General features: G+C 34.4%; 1 long non-coding RNA gene across 1 annotated transcript in view; it reads right to left on the bottom strand.

The window, feature by feature from the left end:
• The window catches only part of LOC109613543 (uncharacterized), a 41,998-nt gene extending 19,856 nt beyond the window's left edge, over positions 1 to 22,142 (bottom strand). The window contains exons 1-3 of the long non-coding RNA XR_002195058.2: positions 21,950 to 22,142; positions 21,609 to 21,889; positions 4,384 to 4,443 (exon numbers count right to left, since the gene is read on the bottom strand). This is a non-coding gene — a long non-coding RNA (uncharacterized LOC109613543). The remainder of the gene's footprint in view (positions 1 to 4,383; positions 4,444 to 21,608; positions 21,890 to 21,949) is intronic.
• Between the last annotated feature and the right edge of the window lie 659 nt (positions 22,143 to 22,801).

Below are 22,801 nucleotides of genomic sequence, written 5' to 3' on the forward strand. Positions count from 1 at the left end.
ATAGCTATAATCCTGAAATTTGCTATAAAAAAGTACTAAATGTTACTAAATTTGGTATTGACTAAATACATAGAAACTGGAATCCCGAAATTTGATATTGAGGACACTGTTGATGTCTGGTGTTGATTTTTGGTGGTGGTTTTGTAAATGCGTGCTATAATCGTTCCAAAAGTAGTAAATGACACTAATTTTGAACCGCTGTTGGCGTCTAGGTTGAAGAGATTTAGGCTGTGTTGGATATGTGTACTAAATGTCACTAAATTTTGTATTGGTTTAAAGGATAAAGCTAAAGTTCTGAAATGTTTACAAATGGAGGTGTTGAAATAGTTTTGGACAGAAAAATTGAAAATGGGCCCATTGTGCAATGGTTTTACTAACATTATCCTCGGTAAATTTTGAAGACTTTGCTGTAAAATTTAAACATTTTTCTATTATTTCTACGAAAACAGAAAAGTTGAAAGACTTGAGAAAATCTAAAAGGCTTGAAGGTCTAAAAATTTTAGTACGATGTATTATGTTTCGATAAAAGAAAACTGTGAATCTGAACAAAAATGAGCATTTAAAATTTTAAAACGAAATTCTAGAACGAATCTAAACTTTTGAGGTGGACTCTTCGCTGATGAAGTAGCGGGCTCTTAGTAGTAAAATATAAAAATAGCAACCCTCCAAATTACATTATTAAATTTATTTATTATATTTAATAAATTCTACCTTATATTTTCCCTAGTTTCAAGGTTCCTCCCTTCGTTGAGCAAGACAAATGGTCATTTTACGTAATCCCCTCCCCCCCCCCCCCCCACACACTTACAATCCCAATTCCTTAAAAGGGAATAACAAATTTGTTCATATTCTTATCTAAATAATTAATAATCCTTACGATTGTGAACATTGTATCCTTCTATAATAAGTTAGACGTATGCAAGCAATTTTGGGTGGAAAATGTATTGCTGTAAGCCACAACAGCGCAACAAAGTTGCTTCTTTTGCAAACAAAGAATTTTGACGTTTATTCCGGTGCAGGTTTCTGTTTTGGATTCCACTTCAAAAACAAAAAAGAACAACAAGTCTATACACCAAGGGGGAAGTCTCAATATAATACCAAAGCATTGAAAAATTGCTTTGAGATGAACATCACACTCCGGCACAGCCACAGCTTGATTGCATTTAAAAAGATACAATATTTCTAAAACAAAGTTGCAGCAATATTCAGTTTTTGTTTCTTCTTTTTTTGGTTCGAAGGTACTGACTGTTTGGTGTCTTTGTCGAGAGGGCATTCAACACACACACACACACACCAATGCACTACAAAAAATGTTATGTCCGTACCAGAATTGAATTGAATTTTAAAAGCATTGAGTGAGTTATTCTTAGCCTGGTCACTCTTAGCTGTTATTATTACACCAACAAACTCCCCTCCATGTCAGGGCTTCTTCTGTTGCTCCTCTCATCGCTTGCTGTTGGTGGTGTTGCAGTCAAAGATTTATAATTAAATATGAACATTACCTACCTGCAAAAACAAAAAGCAAACCAAAACCAAGAAAAACAAAACGAAATCATGTACAACACGTAGAAGGAACAACACTGAATTAATTGCAACTTAATTCGTGCTTTGCCGCAAACGAATTTGTTGGCCAACAAATTTGATGGGGTTTGATGGTGAAGGTTTGTTGTGTCTCTTTTGACATCGAACTTTCAGTGTTTTGTTTTTGTTTCCTTTATTTTTGGAGGGTGAATAAATATTTTGCCACATAAAGATTTATGTTTTCTTTAGAACTTCTCAAATGTATGGCGTAACACTTTTTGTTATATAAGCGGGACAAGAATATAAATCATCTGAATATTCTTAAGAATTCAATAGAATTGTCTGGTGATTATGATTTATTTGATCATTCTTTAATAATATGTTATTAACATAATTTTTTGAGAACAAAACAAAATATTATCCTCATTTCTGCAGAAATATAAAATGTTGTTATTGTTCAGTAGAACATAAAGAGTAATATACTTGACATGTTTTTTTTTAAGAAAATCGACAATTTTCATGTACACAACCAAAAATAAAAGAACAAAAATCATACAGTCCAACAATAAGGGACCCTACACCACTATGCACATTTAATAGATCTGTCTGTAACAATTTAAAGTTTATTTTGGGAATTTGTACCAAGTAAGTCATCATTGAACCTTGTGAAACCTCTAAATCTAAATGTCATTGTAATAGAGTGTATGTTATGATCTTTTTAGGAGGCATACATATAAATCGGAATTTGATCGGAAATTGTCTGACTTTATTTTTTGGTGATATGATCCAAAATTGAACCTAATAAGACGAACGTATTTAACAAATGAAACATATATATTTTTTAAAAAATAGCTGTACTATTCCTACCCTTTTAGTATCATATTCAGGCCTGCTTAAAACTATATTAACTTTGAAATCTTTGTAATCTAAAATACACAATTATATGCGATCCATACAAAATAGGATATCAATATTGACTTTTTTTGACAGAGTGGAGTTATATCCTTCAAAAACCTGAATCGTCAGTTTGACTCGAAAAATGGAGGCTGTAATTGAAAATCTTTTGCTTGAAAAAAAATCCTATTAAACATACAGATCAGGTTGCAGCGCCACATAAATGTTTTGCTGGGCTTCAGATGATTTCTGATTATAGCAAATTTGAAATGTGTCAATCTCTTCCACAAGAAAAATTTCAATTGTTCCTATACTTCCCATATCTCCAAAGATGGTGAAAGTACGAAAAAATAGACACCTGACAGCTAGAATACAATATCGACGAATTCAAAGTAGTTCTTGAGTGATCGTTCATTTCTTTTTCGTCTTCCTGCTCCAGATACACGAAACAACACGAAACTTTTTATATATAAGTAAAAAAGCTGTAAGTTCAGCCGGGCCGAGTGGTGGCGGGTATCAAAAATTTGGCAATTTTCCAAAAAAAAAAAAAAATAATAATATCCGTTATAAAATACCGAATGTATCCGTTATATTAGGGTCTATAAGACGACGTGGACCGGTACAGGCAACTTTTGTCATAAGCCATTACAATATTCAAATGCGAAAATTGCAAACAAAAGGTGAATAATGTAGCTAAAATCATCAAAATACCGAATATAGTAAGGTACCATTATATCGGGGCTATACCAAAACAGGGACTTGCACAGACATTTTTCTGTCGTAGGCTGTAGTATCCATTAAGAACTTCAAATACCAAATTTGAAAAAATTCCGGTGAATAATGTCGCTAAAATCGTCAAAATACCGAATATCGGGATGTTCCGTCAAATTTGGGGCTAAACGAAGACGTGGACCTGTTCGGACAATGTTTTTTCTTAGGCTATGGTATCTAATACTCACTTCAAATAGCAAATTTGAAACAATTCCGGTGAATAACGTCGATAAAATCATCTATACGAAGACGTGAACCTGCAAATCCGATGAATAACGTAGCTAAATTTATCAAAATATCGAATATTGGGAGGTGCTGTTATATGGGGCTATACGATGGCGTGGACTTGCACCGACAATTTTCTGTCATACGCTGTCATACTTGAAACAATTCCGGTGAATAACGTCGCTAAAATCATCAAAATACCGAATATCGCGATGTTCCGTCATATGGGAGCTAAACGAAGACGTGGACCTGTTCGTACAATATTTTGTCTTAGGCTATGGTATCTAATACGAACTTCAAATAGCAAATTTGAAACAATTCCAGTGAATAACGTCGATAAAATCCTCAAAATATCCAATATCGGGAGGTGCCGTTATATGGGGGCAAGGTAAATTACAGCAAATGCAGACATGGAAAATCTAATTTGAAATGATATACCAAAATACCAAAAATAGGAAGGAACCATTATATGGGGTCTATACAAAAAGTGGACCTACATGGCTAATTTTTAATACCAAAAGTCCTGCAGACACAATATACATTTGAGTAAAATTTTATCAACCTACTTAATTACGTTCGTAAGCTAGAGTGATTTCCACAGACGGATAGACGGACGTACATCGCTAAATCAACATAGAATTTTATGCTGATCAAGAATATATATACTTTCGATTTACAACTGCACCTGGTGCATTTATTTAACTAATGGGGCTTGACGTATTCAAGTTATATATTTAAATTAAGAATTATATTTGTATACGTAATAGAAATTTCAGGAAGTATTCATCGGGAAAATGCTTTTTATTGAGATACTTTTCGATTGAAATGAATTGTAAATATGTAAACATATTTAAACTTACTCTATAAAAACACATGTTTTTGTTCATCGATGCGTGCAGTTTCATAAAGGAAAATATTTTTTAATTTAAAAGATAAATAAGAAATTGTACTTTGTCAATAAATCTGACTTACCCATGTCATCATGATTCGTATCTCGAGAATGAATGATGATAATATTTCACAGAAACTCACCTGCAAGAAACATTTTTTAACGATTACTAAATTTTAATTTACAACAAAACAAGTGCAAACATTTTACTCATACGAAAAAGCTATGCTTCCCAACTTCTTCATCAGTCATTGACCCTTTGCGCTTAGTCCCTTGCTCCTTGCTTTCCTCCTGTGTCCATCCAACTAATTACATTTTCATTGTCCATGCAATCAAACCATAAAAATGACAAATAATGGCTCAAAAGGGATGCAAAACAAAAGCAATTTAAGTGAAACAAGCCGCAAGGCTACTTCAAAGGCTACTTAAAAACATCAACAAAAACAACAGCCATAGCCATAGCCACAACAAGTGCTGCCACCACTACACCAGCAGTAGCAACTCCGACAAGAATAATTAAAATTTTGTTAAATTAATTTGAACATTTGCTCCCTTCTTTTATTTACGTTCGAAACCAACAAAACTAAGCAACAAAAGTGCCAAGTCCGGAGTTTCTTTGAGTGGAAGCCTTACATCGGAGACTTGCAGTTTGAGCCATCACCTCCTTATGCATGTGCTTGGGTTGGCAGTTGAAACACCTCTTAAAATCCAAAAGTAAAGTACAACAATTGCTATAGACTGACTGACTCGACATTGCTTTATTCATAATTGCCAGTCCCCCTTGTCAGCCGTTCGCCAGATAATCACATAAAATGTTGAAACGTTCATTTAATTTTTATTTTGTTCTTCCAAGTAACTTTAACAATTAAATAGTGTTTCAAAAGGTGTTTTTTATGAGGCTATCATCAAGCAGGACTATACAACGACACATACATAAGCTGGTCTACGAAACATTGAATTGGGGACGTCTTTAACGGTTGATTATATACAACTCACATTTTACCCGAATTTTTCCAACTTTCAGTTCTAATGGCGACCTTTTAACATAAAATATAGGTTTACTTTGGCACACATTTTTGCACTTCTTTAATTTTTTTAAAATAAATTGGACAAAATCTCTAAGCAAAACCTTCATATATCGTACTAAGTTTTAAGCTGCATCAGTTCGATAAAACCTCCTTCATATTTAAGTTTTTCTTTATCGAAAAGTGTATCTTTCTTTGGTTGTTAAGTTTTCTGAAGAACATATTAGTTAAACCATGACACTATGGTCCCACATCCAATTTTTCTGGCCCAAAATTATTTAATGTTTTTATAATAAAAATTGGCCACCATCATATCTAAATCCTTGAAACCTACAGAGGCCTAAATATCAAATTTCAGGATTAAATCCATCCAAATCCACCTCATTCTCTCAAAACTATATACCAACAGTAGCCTCCAGACACCAACAGAGACTTCGATACCAAATTTCGGAATTTCATCTCTGGCATTTTGCACTTCCGTATATTCTTAGTACGCATTTCCAAAACCAACTCCTTCTCTCGACTACAGAAGTAAACAGTGACATCCATATCAAATTTCAGAATTTCAGTTCTATGCCTTCAATATTACCAAATTTAATAGCATTTAGTTCTTTTCGTACAGTTAAAGTACGCATTTTAAGACTAATCTGATAATCCTCAGGTACCTACATTGACCTCAGTGTCAAATTTCAACATTTTTGCTCTTTAAATTCCCCATTACTAAATTTAGTACTTTTCGAACAATTATATTACACATTTCCAAAACCACCTCCATACCTTAACCATATGACACCAAAAGTGGCATCTATATCAAATTTCAGGATTTTAGCCCTATTCTATTCTATTTAGCCCTATCTCTATGGTATTGGGTGAATACCAAATTTAGTACTTTCCGTACAATTTCCACACATTTCAAAAATATCCCACACCTCAATTCCAAATACCAAAAGAGGCTTCAATACCTAATGTAGTTCTATTTAGTACTCTTCGTAAACTCAAAGTACATATTTCCAAGTAAATTAGTCTAATCTCAAACACAAACACCATTAGGGATCTATATATCAAATTTCATAATTGTACCTTTATTCCTTCACTCAATATCAAATATAGTACCATTCGGTACTTTTCGTACAATTATTGTACACATTACCGAAATCACCTCCATAAGTCCGGGCTGCACATAAACAGCGATCCTATGATTCAAGGACTATATGTTCACCCAATAGTAAATTGTATCAAATATAGTACCATTCAGTACCTTTCGAACAATTATAGTACAGATTTCCAAAATCACATCTTTATCACAAATCGACCTTGAACGGAGACCTCAATACAATATTTCAAAATTCTAGCTTCATCCGTTCCCCTAAAACAAACTGTTCCCAATTTAGTAACATCTAATACAGTTCGCACACTCAGTACACATTTCTAAAACCACATTCATATACAGGGTGAGATAAAAAATCTGCAAAAAAAGTCAAACGCCATAATTTTTACATTTTTTTTAAAATTTTTTTGAGTGAAAACAAAAAATGTCGGAAACAGCATAAAATTTTAGAATAAGTTTCTATTTGTTAGAATTGGTCATCTTTGGCACGAAGTATGGCCCTTAAACGGCCAATAAAACCGTCACACGCTGCCCGAATGTTGCTCTGCGGTATTTTGGCAGATTCCCGGCTAAGCGCTTGCTTGGGGTGATCGACACTTTGGTATTTTTTAGTACCAACCTTGCTTTCCAAAATACTCCAGACACAATTGTCCAACGGATTGGTATCCAGAGATTTTGGTGGCCATTGTATGCTGAAATGAAGTGAGGCACCTCATTTTGTAACCATTCTTGGGTGGCACGTGCTGAGTGCGATGGTGCTGAGTCTTGTTGGAATGTCCAAAGCCTGCGTCCAAAATGTTTGCGTGTCCAAGGCTTTAATACACACTCCAGAATATTTTCGCGATAATATTCGACATTTATTCTGATGCCACGGTCGATTGATACGAGCGGAGAGCGACCATCGGCTATTATGGCGGCCCACACTGTCACCATTGCCGGCGCTTGAGTTCTGGTGACCAACCGAAGGTGCACATTTTCAGCTGACATCTCTGGCAAGTAAATACGATCATTTTGTTTGTTTCCAAACTGCTGGACAACGAATGTTTTCTCATCGGAGAATACCAAATTCGGCAGTTCACTACTTTTGGTCAAGCGAAGCAACTCTTTAGCTCTTTTGAGTCTATTTTCTTTTTGTTGTGGTGTAAGTTCTTGCACTTTTTGGAATTTCAATGTCTTAACCCCAAGCTCATTTTTCAATATTTGCCGAATGGAATATTGCGATGTGTTGAGCTCACGCGCCATTTTTCGATCAAGTCGCTTCTTTACTCTTCGAACCATTTCTGCTGATGTTGCTTTTTTCTTCCGTTTACTTCTTTGATTTATTCACATTCAAATGCTGGAGTGCTCTAATTATAGCCACTTGTGGTTTTCCAGCCAAATATAAAGAAATCACGCTATCATGCTTAAATTCCATCACGAATAACTTTTTTTCTGGAAAATTGTCACCAAAATGCTTTGGTACGCTTGTAAACAATATAATGAGCTGTCACTGGAATATCTTTAACAGCTTCCGGACGAGTGGCTTATAAATGACAGCAGTCTGAAGTTGGTTGCATCTCACCCTGTATTACTTTCCAACATTGTTTCTCATGCCAAATTTCATGTTTTGCTCAATCAGTTCACATTATACCAAATGGTAACGTTTGAGAATTATGGTTCTATTTTAGAACTTTTCGTAACTGAAATGTTCGAATTTTCACAAACCCTTTGGTATGTTTATCCTGCACTCCAAATTTTTAGCACATTTTAGTACTTTTCATATCCATTAAGTACGAATTTGCAAAAACCCAGCCTTATTACACGTCTACCCATCAAGACTGATCCTCGTGCAAACATTCAAGATTCTAGTGCCAGCCGTGATTCTAGATTAGTCAATCAGTTATTTCACTACGCTCTCGTTTACAGATATGGATGTATATGTCTATATTTCGAAATTAGACTAAATCCCATAATAGTCGGTTTTCACACGAAAAAAAATGCATTTATTATATTTACCAGGGAAAGAGCAGAAATATCCATGATTTCGAAACAAAATTACCAAAAAAAAAAACTTTCATAAAGATATATTTTCCTATCAATTGTTCTTTCACAGTGCAAAGCCGCCCACTACAGTACTATCTGTACTATCTATGTTAGAAGTTTCAACCTGGGCTATTGTCCAGTCTTTCAAACTAATATATATTTTCTAGTTTCACTTTCTTCGGCATTTCCCTTTATCGTACAAATGCTCACTCTCTTTTACGTGCTACACGTCATCACTTGTTAGTGGCAACAAATGTTTAAAGTCACCTAGGTTGTCTGCTCAACTTTTGCTGTCGTTTATTTTAACAACAAAATGCTGTAAACTCTAGCTTCTTGTTCTTGGAGATAGCAGTGGCTAGTGGAATATGTTTAGCTCTTTGTATAATCATTAAATTTCCAACTTTATATCGCTAATTTATGCACACATAAAATGTACAGCAGCGACTACGTTTTGCTGGGAGCCCTTTTAAATAACATTAATAACAATATTCTACTTAATTTATGGAAAAATATATTTTATCTATTTAAGGTGTAAGTCTAAACCATGCAATTGTTTTCTAAGTGGCATAAATTTATTTTTTTATAAAAAAAAACCAAGAATACGTTCAAAGCAAAAGTATGGCCAAAAACTGGTCAATATACCTCTCTGCTGGTTTATCGGTTTAACCGACCAAAGTCGGATCGATTGGAAAATTCAGCAGAAATTCTTTCCGCTTACGTACGTGAAGATAAAACATAAATATGCATTTGGAAGGAATTTTGGTATAAAAAATCGATATCACTCGATTTCTTTTTTTATAGTGGTAGTTGCATTCTCTCGAATTTGAGGAGTTTCCCCCCCTGCCGACTGTTTTTTTTTAGTTTTGGTCATACCATTGTTGTATTTGTATGTACAGGATGAGACGAAAAACCAGCAACCAACTTCAGACTGCTATCATTTCAAAGCCACTCGTCCGACAGCTGTTAAAATTATTCCAGTGACAACTCATTATATTGTTTACAAGCATACAAAAGCATTTTGGTAACAATTTTCCAGAAAAAAAGTTAATCGTGATGGAATTCAAGCGTGATAGTGTGATTTCTTTATATTTGGCTGGAAAACCACAAGTTGCCATAGTTAGAGCACTCCAGCATTTAAATGTGAATAAATCTTTTGTATCTCATACCATCGCTCGTTGCCGTGATACTGGTAGCGTAGCCCGACGTCAAGGATGGGGACGGAAGAAAACAGCAACATCAGCTGACATGGTTCGAAAAGTAAAGTAGCGACTTGATCGAAGCCCGCGTCGCAGGGGCCGAAATATTGCTCGTGAGCTGAACATATCACAATATTCCATTCGGCAAATATTGAAAAATGAGCTCGGGATAAAGCCATTGAAATTCCAAAAAGTGCAAGAACTTACACACCAACAGAATAGACTCAAAAGTGCTAAAGAGTTGCTTCGCTTGGCCGAAAGTGGTGAAGTGCCGAAATTGGTTTTTTCCGATTAGAAAACATTCGTTGTCCAGCAGTTTGTAAACAAAAAAAGTAATCGTGTTTACTTTCCACAGAGGTCAGCTGAAAATGTGCACCTTCGGTTGGCCACCAGAACTCAAGCGCCGGCAATGGTGATGGTGTCGGCCGCCATAACGGTCGATGGTTGCTCTCCGCTCGAATTAATCGACCGTGACATCGGAATAAATGCCGAATATTATTGCGAAAATATTCTGGAGGGTGTATTAAAGCCTTGGGCGCGCAAACATTTTGGCCGCAGACATTGGACATTCCAAAAGGACTCAGCACAATACACTCAGCACGCGCCATCCAAGAATGGTTACAACATGAGGTTCCTCGTTTAATTTCCAACGCACAATAGCCACCAAAATCTCCGGATACCAATCCGTTGGACTATGGTGTCTGGAGTATTTTGAAAGGCAAGTTTGGCACTAAAAAATACCAAAGTGTCGATCATCTCAAGCAAACGCTTCAACGAGAATGGACTGAGGTATTTTGCTCAGAGCAACATTCGGGCAGCGTGTGACGGTTTCCTTGGCCGTTTGAAGGCCATAATTCGTTCCAAGGGTGACCAATTCCAACAAATCTAAACTTATTCTAAAATTTGATGCTATTTCCGACATTTTTTGCTTTCATTCAATAAAATTGAAAATAATTCCATTTGACTTTGTTAAAGTTTTTGTATCTCACTCTGTATATACCGAATTTTAAACGATTTTCCTGAAAAATGTGGCTAAGACTACCAGAACATAGGGAAATATTGATACATGGGGGGTATAGCGAAATGTGAACCGGAACAGGCAATGATTTTCCACAGGAGGTAGAACCCGTTGCAAACTGTAGGTACGAATATTAAACCATTCCATATGAAAATGTGGCTTAAATCGTGGGGAGGTTCAGTTATATGGGAAATATAAGAAAATGTGGACCTATATAAGCAATGTTCTGTCACAGGGGTTAAAACCGTAAAAAACTTCAAGTACCGAATTTTGTAACAATTGTGTTAAAATATGTGATATACAGGAAAACGTGGACTTATAAAGACAATGTTTTGCCACAAGAGGTAGAATAAAATCTTGGAACCGAATAATAAATCATTCCGTTTAAAAATGTGGTTTAAATTCATAAAATACCGAATATAAGGAGGTACAGTTTTATGGATGCCCAAGTTTTAGACCCAGAAAGTATGAGATCGAAAAAATTGCCAAATTAGTTGTCGATCCTTCAAGATCAGCATAAAAGCCGATCTGAAGTTGTCAAAGTAATCCGTATGTTTTTCTTCTCTTCCCTTCAGGTTTGTTTTTATGGCAAACCTGTACCAGAACTGTATTCACGTTATATGGGAGCTATACGATATCGTTGATCTATATAGATAATTCTCTTCCAGGGGTTAAAGTACTCAAAATAATCTCCTGGTGTGGATTTTGAGACAATTCCTACAATCATCAAAATACCGAATATCAGGAAGTACAGTTATATGGGGGCTATAAGATGAGTGTAGTTATATAGATAGTGTTTTACTGCAGGAAGTAGGACCCGTTACAAACACTAGATACTGATTCTTAAAATCGGATTCAAAATGTTATCAAATTGTCAAAATGTCGAAGATCGGGGGGAACTGTTACATCGGGGCTCTACGAAAACGGGGGCCGACATAGCCCATCTACGTACCTGCCTACTAACAAAATACACAATTAGTTCCAAAGATTGCGTGGTTACAACAGACAGACGGACATCGCTAAATCGACATAGAATTTTCACCTGATCAAGAATATATATACTTTGTTATGAGTATTTCGAGGAGTTACAAACTGAATAACATTGTTAATGTAACCTCCACAGTATGGTGTGGGTATAAAAAAAAGGAGAACATCTTAAATCTAATAGAACATTTGTATGGTGGCTACATCAAAATGCGGACCTCTACGGCCCATGTTCAATACCAACCTAAACCTGTGCTCATACAGGTAAGTACAATAAAATAACACCCATGAACTTACAAAATTGAATTTATAATATTTAAAAAATTGTTAAGCTGTAGGTTTTAGTAGCTTTTTAGAATTTGCACTGAATTATACTACTTACACAATTTTTATACCCACTACCATACATAGTATGGAGGGTGCATTAAGTTCGTCATTTCGTTTGTAACTAATCGAAATAATAATTTAAATCGCGCTAGAGTCAAAACGAATTGAGAAGGGAAGCTAAAATTTTGCACAGATCAGTCTTTTGATGGGCTATATCGGCTCACGATATCGTATAGCCCCCATATAGGGGTACCCCCCGATATTCAGTATATTGATGATTGTAGGAATTGTCTCAAAATCCACACCAGGAGTTTCTTTCGAGTACTTTACCCAATGAAAGAGAATTATCTATATAGATCAATGATATTGTATAGCTCCCATATAACGGGAATCTAGTTCTCGTACACGTTTGCAATAAAAAACTGAAGGGAAAGAAGACAAACATACGTATTACTTTTCCAACTTCAGATCGCCTTTGATGCTGATCTTAAAGGATCGCCAACTAATTTGGCAAGTTTTCTCGTTCTCATACTTTCTGGGTCTAAAACTTGGCCATGTGGAATTTGTTAAGAACGACCCAGGTTAGGTCTTGCTCAATTTCCGACAAATATTTTATAAAGTACTAATCTGACCAGACGACCTAATTTACCAAATTTCTTTTTAGATTAGCCTCTTGGACTCTTCATAAATATTCGTAAAGATTTTGATATATGATGGTATAAAAGCCTAATGCAAACTTTCCTTATCACAATTATATTAAAAACTCAGGATTGATTTTTTTTTTTACCTTAGTGTAAACGGCGAAAGTCTATTCATGCGCTTGTTTCTTTTTGGGTAATTGACCTCAGAATGCTGATCGAAAGTCATTGAGAGTTATTCTGGAAGAAACGGGCTTTTTTTAAATTTTATCTTGTAAAAGAACATGCCGCTTTAATTTTAATTTTTCCCATCTTAAAAATCATTCCCAGCAAAGTTATTCCCCTTTCAGATTTCATTAAAATTAAAAAAAAAACACGATCCACATTATACATGTATAAAGATAATGAGAAAATCCACAACCTTTTTGTATACATTTCTTAATAACCCACCAACCTAAACGTACATACCTGCGTATGTTTGTATGTATGCTGTTAAAACTTCACAGACTCCTTCTTAATAAATTCTCTTCTTAAAATAAACCCTTGCCATGTCGTCAACATGTTCTAAGGTGTAGAGCTTTCAATTTTGCTTCGCGTTAATTCGCATTTTTTTCTCATAATGATTTTTATTATTTTTCTTTTTTTCGGCCCATTCTATATTCAGATGGGCATTCTTATTTTTATCTCACTGAAATGGGAGGAAATTCTATTTTTAGTCAAGGTAAATTAAACAGAAACCCAAAAGAACGAAAAAAAAAACTCAACTAAATACAAATATTTGCCATTTCTTAAGTATTTCTCTTCAGGTGGTGTCCACGCTTCTGCTGGCTATGATGTTAGGAAGATGCAATGCCAATAACCTTGCCATAGTTTGGAATAAAGACACTGATGTGCATGCAACTTTATTGTTCTTGTTGGGCTTTTAGGTGGATTTTCATTTTCATTTTTCTTTTTTTCGTTATCGTTAAAGTGAGAACAACTGAATAGCTTAATGTGTAAAACAATGTTGAGAGAGAATGGATGGACCTTGTTAAGGTAGGCAAATATTAGCATATTTTTAGCAAAGGCTAAACTAAATTGGGATATAAAATGTTAATGGTCATCAAACTTGACTAACGAAGTTGTCTTTGCTCGTAAAAGGGAGATGATGTTAAAAGCAAATGGCAGCTCACGTTTATAGCTGGATCCTAATTGCGATGCAACTGATTATGACTTTAATCAGCATTCCTATTAATGAAATCGGAAGATTGCAAGTTCTGCCATGACTCATTGGAATTTTTGTCAAACAAATCTTTAACTTAACAATTATCGGGCTTGAACGTTACAAATTGATTCGAACCATATCGATAACATCATCTGACCTTTTTTGAAAGATATTATTTGAATTTTGTGAAATAACAGTCGATTTCACGATCAAACAATAATATTAAAATCTCATCAAGACAGTAAGTCAAAGTTATCAACACCATTTCGTTATTAATATTCTGTCGCTCCAATAACCATTTTTGACAGTTTGCAGAAATCACAAATTTTGAATCGCAATATTGCCGTAATACATTTCAATCAAAATGTCATATCTCAACGAATTCCCCTATTCCAAGCGAACAACACCAAAGGCTAAGGGCAACGTGTAGTGGTGTAAGAAACTAAAACAACGAACAATTGGATCGTAATAAATGACTACCCCCCGCACACACACTTATCTGAGAACTTTGATTTTTAAACTCCAAACATAATAATACACCGAAAATAATAAATTAATACAAAACGAATATGTCGTCCATACTCAATCCCGGATATATTCAAGAAACTAAAGAAAACTAATGTTAATCAAGAAAACTAATATAAGGGGCTTGGGAGTGGATTAAATCAAATCAGATGAGAAGTGTAAATCAATTTTCTTATTTTAATAGCTTATCGAAGACATTAAATTATCAATATAATTCTACGTTTTGATATAGCTCTAATACAAAGATAATCTCTGAATTTATTTATTGCAATGGTCTTGGCCATATTTTCCCATCATTGGGCTCTTACTTGGGTTTTTAAGACCTAGAAGACTTCTTCACAATAAATTTCAATGTAGGTCCATGTTGTGAAACATATCTCAAAATATTGATTTTGGCCTTAGAATGAATTCGAAAAAGAACTACATTTGTATACCCGACAACACTATATGTTATGTTATGTTATCAAAATATTGGTTCTGCCCATAGGATGTTATATATGGAACTACCTCTCCTAGCTACGGTTATGGTCAAAATAGGTGAAATAGACCATAACTTTTTTGAAAAAAAAAAATGCAAAAATTGCCATTAATCCGCGGAAAGGTGACTTCTGACCTAATTTTATACTGATGCCCAAGATATCGCATATATACCGAAATATATACAATCTCGTACATCAAGAACGGCTGGGCGGATTTTGACAATTGTCACCTATTCAGAATGGCTTTTTGGCAGAAAAGAATAAAATATAGCCAAATACGTTAATAGAAATCTGAATATTTTTTATACCATACATCACATTCTTTGTGCATTTGTTTGTAACATGGAGAAGGAAGCGAGATAGACCCATAGCTACTCTTGAGGATCTTCTTAGAATCACTTTCTGAGTCGATTTGCGCATGTCAGTCCGTTTGTCCGTCGGTCTGTCTGTCCATATATTCTTGTGAATAAAATGCAGCCTCCATTTGTTATCCGATTGAGATTAAATTTTTCAAACTATAATTTTTTTTCTCCAAGGACAATCCTATTGAAATTGATGAAAATCTATCCAAATTTAGATAGAGCTCCCATACATATCCTCAATCGATTTCGGATTAATTGCACACTAAATGGCAAATAAAATTCAGGCTTGAAGCAAGTACATAAAATTTGGTGATAATCGGTCCAGATATAGCTCACGTTCGTAAGATGCACCACACAATAATGATATTTGATACCAGATATCAGATATAGCTCAGAAATACCTCTCCAAATTGTATCCAGATCGGTTCAGATTTGGATATAGCTCCCATATATATCTTCAACCGATTTCGGGTTAATTGTGCACCAAATGACCGCCCGAATTCAGTCTATAAGCAAGTATATTAAATTTTGAGCAAAAAAACGGTTTAGATATCACATTCGTAAGATGCACCCCACAGAAATGATATTTCGTATCAGATATAGCCCAGAAATACCTTTGCTAAATTGATATAGCTTTAGCTCCCATATATATGTTTCATCCGATTTGGTCTTTAAGTCCCTCACATTCGTAATATGCATTCGACAACAATGATATATGGTACCAGATATTAAATAGAACTTTGAAATACATTTGCCAAATTTTATCGAGATCGTCTAAGATTTAGATATAGCTGTCATATATATCCTTAATTTGATTTCAGGTTTATAATGAATTATACAAATTTCGTTTGTTCGGAGGCTCACACTGAAATTCGTCTTAGGGAAGATTTTGACATAAAATCGAAATGTGTGAAATTCGCAATAAAAAACGTAAACACATAAATTGTGCTTGCCGTACACAACTTTCGACTGTAATTTTTAAAGTAACTCTTAAATGTAGATGTATGATTTATTCGGAGATTCATGGAGAAATTTTCTGTAAAATATTTATCTTTTTGACACCTACGAAATTGTATTTTATTTTGATGCATCAAATCAAATTCGAGTTCCTTTGGCAGAATTGATGCAAAATGTTTCTTGATAAATAATGGAAATACAGATTTCCTTTTACTGCTATAGTAAAACTTGACTATGAATGAAGTACGACTTTAACCCTAACATGTGCTTTAGTATTTATGGATTCCAGCTGTTTAAGTAAGATTTAGTACAATTTTATGAAAAATGGTTTTGTAGAATATTTTGATTTGTTATAATCCCGTTTAAAGGGAGAAGGTGAACATATTTAAGAAGGACCAACCTTTGGTGTCCCGCTTGACGGTTAACATTTTTGATAAAAAATAATGTTCGTATTTTCATACCCTCCAACTTTGAAATTAAATTTGTCATTCCGTCTGCAACACCTCTAAATGTCCGTCATATACGCCATGAAGTATATGTTCGTCATTAGCAAAGTAGATTTAACGATGTGCGTCTGTTTGTTTTTCCGTCCGGGTGTCTGTTGAAATTAAGATGCACCCCACATAATTTGACTTAGAACTTCAAAATAGTTTGTACTATGTCTGGGATTGTTAGTACATTTAACAATATTTGTTTATAGTCCATATATAACGATATCTTCTGATATTCGGTATTTTGATATTCGGATTTTTGGAGTAGCCTCCTTGTAGGGGTAAATACCGAAATTCCGTCGAAAAATATGGTTACATATATTTTTCGACGGAATTTCGGTATTTACCCTTACAAGGAGGCTATTCCAAAAATGGACGGATATGGCATTTTCTGTTCCAATGATGCTGAATGAAATTTAAAAATCTCTATCCAATTTAAAAGCTCTACCTTAAATATTGAGAAAAATATCTAAAACTATTGGGTTTTCTTTGTATGTAGCCAAAATTATATGAGGCCGAAACCCCCAGAATTCCTTTGGCGTTTTGATTAATAAGCGAGCACTATCAAATCAGCTTTGCATTTTCACAACACAGACTGGCTATTGCACAGTGAAATTATAAGTAAACTTGCAGCGAATTGAGAAAAAATGCTAAAATTTCCAGAAATAAACAAGGTTTTTATTAACAACAATGGATGCTATTTACAAAGTACACAAATTTCTTTTGTTCAGAGACTTACAATGAAATATGATGTAGAATATTTCTCATTTGACTTTTTTAAGTATGAAGGGAGATTTTGAACTGATGGAATATGTTTTAAATTAACAGTAAAAATTCCTGGCGTTTAGATAAGATTTACGCTTCCTAGAACCTATTTATAGTAGAATTTTATGACAAATAATTTTGTGGAATATCTTGACTTGCTACCATCAGTTTTTAACTATATTTAAAAAAGACTCAATTAAATCCCATTGTAGACACGCTTGGGTGCTAACATTTTTAACTAAAATATGTCTCGTATTTTTATCTACAATTTTGCGAAGAAACTCCCTCACAAATGATCAAAATTTTGAATAATTATAACTCTTATAAAATGGTATGTCTGATTGTCTTTAAATTACACACATCACAACATTTTTATTAATCCAAGGTCTGATGTGAAGATGGGATATGTCGGTCCACTTCTTCTGGTACCTCAACTACAAAGGGTTAAAATTTTGAATAACCAAAACGATCATAAAATCCGAAAAAAGCATCCCGTTCTCTTCGAATTACACACATTACAATATTATTATTAAACCAAGGTCTGATGTGAAAATGATATATATCGGTCCACTCCTTCTGGTACCTCACCTAGGGTCAACATTTTGAATATCCGTGAAGCTCATGAAACGCATAATTAACATCCGATTCCATTCGGACTTGATACATCTCAATATTTTTTCTGGTACCTCCCTCACATAGGGTTCATGATTTTTGAAAAACAAAACCCTCCCTCAATGGTTGCGAAATAGGCATCCAACTCTCTTCAAATTTCACACATCCAAATATTTTTCCTAACGCAAGATCTTAAGATGATAATATATGTCTACCAACCTCTTCTGGTACCTCACCCATAAAGGTCCACTATTTATTAAAATTATCGGAATTTATGATTTCGCATGAAATTGGATATAAATCTTCGATTTTTTTCAAATTGTGCACATACCAATATCTTTGTCGGTATTAGATGGAGTATGAATGTGGAATACTTCGGTCCGCTATATCTGTTACCTCACGCATATTTCTATATAGGAAGGAATGAAGTGTAGGAAGTAGTCGGAATAGTCCAAATCTGGTTGTAATATTTATATCAGTCTTAGATCAGATACGAATTGGTCAATAGTGGCCGACTACTTCGGAACCTCCCCCATAAAGGGTCAACAGATTGAATAATCCGAACTCAAGGCAGACGGCAAAACCGACTATTTCACTTGTTTAGCACTACCTTCATCATACGCTGAATACACCCCCGCCCCCCCTCATTATTAAAAAAAATAATTAAATTGTTCGAGTTCAAGGTCAGATTACTTGCATTGAACTTAAAAAATTTATTCAATTTGGAAATATTTTTATCTTGCATGGATCAAGATCGAAGATTGGTCATATCAGTCCACACCTTCAAATACCTCCCCCAAATGCAGGATATCCAGTATAAAGATGATATCGATATATTCCTGTTAGTGCCACCACCACTAATATACTGCTGGCATCTCCCTCATAGAATGAAGATTGGATATGTCTAACTATCCCCTAACTTGTCCACATGTCTAAAACTCTCACCAGGGAATCAGAAAACTCACAGAATACTCAAACAATGGAGGAGAAATTCTCCGACATTTTCGACAATCCGAAATTCCAAATATGATTTCAAAATATGTCATTAGATCAGCGTAAAATTTTATGATCGTATTTTTTATCCATCTGTTTCAAAAAGATACTTCGCAACTTGAAATTTTACGCCTATATTATATCGTCAAAAAATGTTTGCTATTTTTTGAAGATTTTAACTCTGCTCACCCTAAGTACATAAATCACCTATTTCTATACTGAATTTTTTTTCGTTAAAGACCCGCTCAATAAACCAATAAAATAATTCTTACCAGTGTATCGCTCCGTTGTGACCTTTAAACTAAAATTCGGCACAAACATGATGACAGTCACCAATAAATTGAAATAAAAAAGGAGACTGGACATAAAGAAACCTTAAAATAAATTTAAGCCGAGCCAAAAAAAAAAAAAAAACTAGGAACCAAATAAGCAATCAAGAAAACATTTTCTACCCTCAAGGTAGCAACTTTGCCGAAAAAAGACGCCAAACGAGACATTGCCGCATTTCAATTTGATTTAACGGCAACATCACAACGACGGCAAGTAATCTACAAAAGAATCATTGGAAATAAGACAACTTCGCATCAAAGACTAGCGAAGGGAATAAAAAAATAAAACAAGATTGACTTTTTCTTCTGTTTTACAAGTTTAGTTTTCTATTTTTTTTTTTTTCATTTTCTTTTTATTGCAGTGATCATCATCATTGTCGTTGTTGTCAAATTGATCACGAATAATATTATTTGTCTGGTAATATAGTTTGGTTGGTATTTTGGGGAATGGACCCGCAATAAAAGTTGCAAAAATTAATGCAGATGTACAGAATGGGAAAATTCGTATAGAGTCATAGCCGAACGATTTTCCGAAGTGTTTACAAATTAACATGCAACGAAATTTTGGGATACATGATAAATTATGGATGCTATTGCTTTATATAGAGGCAACCGAAAATAGTGGACGTTCTATCTTACATGCAGGGCTTGTATATACCAAACCTATCTTACATCAGGAGGTACCATTATCTAAGGTTCACACAAAAAATTGGAAGACATTTTTTGAAGAAGTGTAAAATTTCAAGTCATTTTCAAGATGTGAAAAATTTCCTAATATATCCGACTGGAACTACACTATGCGGCAGAATTCAATTCTTTCAATAATTACAGAGAAAATCCAGCAGATTGTGAAAGGGTTTTGAAAGTTTACATCATCAACACCAAATACCAACATTAAAATAATTCCATTAAACAATGTAACTAAAATCATGAAAACACCAAATATATGGAGGTAAAATTATATTAATTAATTAAAATTAATTAAATAAATTTGAAAAAATTCCGGAAAAAATTTGGCTAGGATTGTGAAAATAACGAATGTCAGGAGGTAAAGTTATATGGGAACTATACTTGGATTTATATGGTCAGTTCTCTGCAAGGATGTTTCCTACTGGGAACACAAACTGCCAATTTGCAGAAATTTCGAGTTAAAGTTATGACTAAAACGCTTCGAACACCTTAAATCTGCCTCTACAAATGAGGGCTATACCAAATGTGGACCTATATGGCCATTTTCAAATACCAAAAGTCCTGTGGACCCAAACAACATATTAGTAAAATTTTATCAACCTTTATTTCGGTTGGAAGCTAGAGAAATTTCCACAGGCAGATAGAGGGACGAACATGACTAAACCGACATAGAATTTTGTTGTGATGAAGAATATATATTCATTGTATGGTCAAAAATGTATATTTCGAGGGGTTACAAATGGAAAAATAAACTTAATATACTCGCCATACTATGGTGGAGGTTATAAAAAGATATTACGAAAAGTATGCCGATGCTTCATTTACATGAAATCTGAGGGATATATTTTGGGGTTTTATATTAAAATCTTAACCGATTTCAACAAATTTTCAAAAATCGATTTCTATGCTGCAATTGGCACGTTGTACCGAATATTATGGTTTACATTCATATTGGCTTAAATGAAGAATGGTTTCCTTCCCACAGAAATTTAATTTCCTCTTGATAGTCCAAAGATGACTGACTGACCAACATCACCTGAGGCACTTGAAGGTTTTCTTCTGCCCAACTAAAATTGGCCCATATTGCACAAATACAATTGCAAAGAAATAACAACAAACTGAAAATGGCAACTACGAAACAAGAAACAATACGAAAGAGAAGAGAAAAAACTACACCCGAATCTCCATTTGAAGCCATTTAGCCAACTTATTTTACGTTAGAAAACAAATTAGCTTCAAGTAATATTTGAAACATTTTGCAATCTTCATCTCGTCGTTTCAATATCTTCAGATGATTGTTATGTTTGCAGATGTACAGAGAGCAGGCAGGGGAAATGTGGATAGCGTTGGTAGAAGATGGAAATACAAAATGGTAAATAAACAATAACACTTCTGTCGTAAGTCGGGTTAAAGGTTACGCTGGTGAATAGCAGCGCCCCCAATCCATTGATAGTTGACTGCTTGGCTTTTTGTCTGCTGATGATTGTTTGTATTTTTTATGCTTTGAACTGCAGTCACTTCAATTGTTTGGATTAAAATGGCCAAATACAAATGGTATTTTGTTCCTTACTTGTATTACTTACTTGCATGCCGGCTCGGCCAATGCTTCTCTTTGTTTAAAAACTAATTTATCATAAATGATCGCGCAGGCAACAAAAGAATTTTTTCGAATTTGAGCGGCTAGTTGGAATGTACACTTATGGCCCAAACAAACAACACCAGCAACAAATTATTTTTCGTTTGCAGAGATTTGGGTGCAGCCAGCTCATCTTCTTAGCGGTAATTTGTAATTATCAGCCGTAAAACCAAAATTGAAAGTATTCGCCATTTCAATCAATATTGAATTTTACGTTTTCCATTGTGGCTATGATTGAGTAATAACATTAAGAAACTTTTTTGTGGATTTCTATGAAAGTTTGCTTACCAATGGAGGTCTCCTAAATATCCGGGTTTAAATGAAAATCTATTTCAACCTCGATGACATGGCGACAAGCAAAGGGTTTGGTAGGCTATTATTCAATTTTAATCCGCTTATCTCCACAATACATTTTTCGTAATTGATTTAAAAATTCAAATGTTTTTTTTAATTATTTTTCAAATTGAAGTGCTGTATGAGAACTGAATAATTCTGAAATTAAATTCAATTCTTGTTGACAATATAAATGTAGATTGCTTTTTATAATTTAATGAAATGTGCAAAGTGTTAAGGATAAGCAGTTTTATGATTATGCAATTGACATCGTCCAAACTGGAAACTTTTCCCTCCTCCATGCTATTGAGGGTATATGTCCGCGATTATTATCCATATAAGTTTACGTTTTCCTTTAGACGACATATAACTATACCTCCCAAAATCTATATTCTGATGATTTTCGTAACATTTTCTAACGATATTGTTTAGGGTATGCAGAGTTTGTAATGGGTTCTGTCTTCTGTGGCAGAAAACTGGTGGAATAGGCACATGCTTTCTTATATAACCCAAATAACGGTACCTTCACTGGTAACAATTGAAAGTGGACCCAATGTTCAATCCTGATACTTTTATCTTTTAAGATTTTCTCTCATCATGGAAGTATTAAAAGTCCACGGCGCGGTCCGGAACTTTCCGCGATTTTACTCATTGTTTATTGAGAATAGGCCACATATTTTCGCATTATAGTAAAGCTCTCATCTGACGCTACTACCCGATTAAAGGTGTTATAAAGAGTTTCGTCATACTTTTCCACCAAATTGCCCGTGAATCCGATATTTTTATTCCTAATCGAGAGAAAATACC

The sequence above is a fragment of the Musca domestica genome, unplaced genomic scaffold (genome assembly GCF_030504385.1).
Source record: "Musca domestica strain aabys unplaced genomic scaffold, Musca_domestica.polishedcontigs.V.1.1 10, whole genome shotgun sequence".
NCBI classification, from domain to species: Eukaryota; Metazoa; Arthropoda; class Insecta; order Diptera; family Muscidae; genus Musca; species Musca domestica.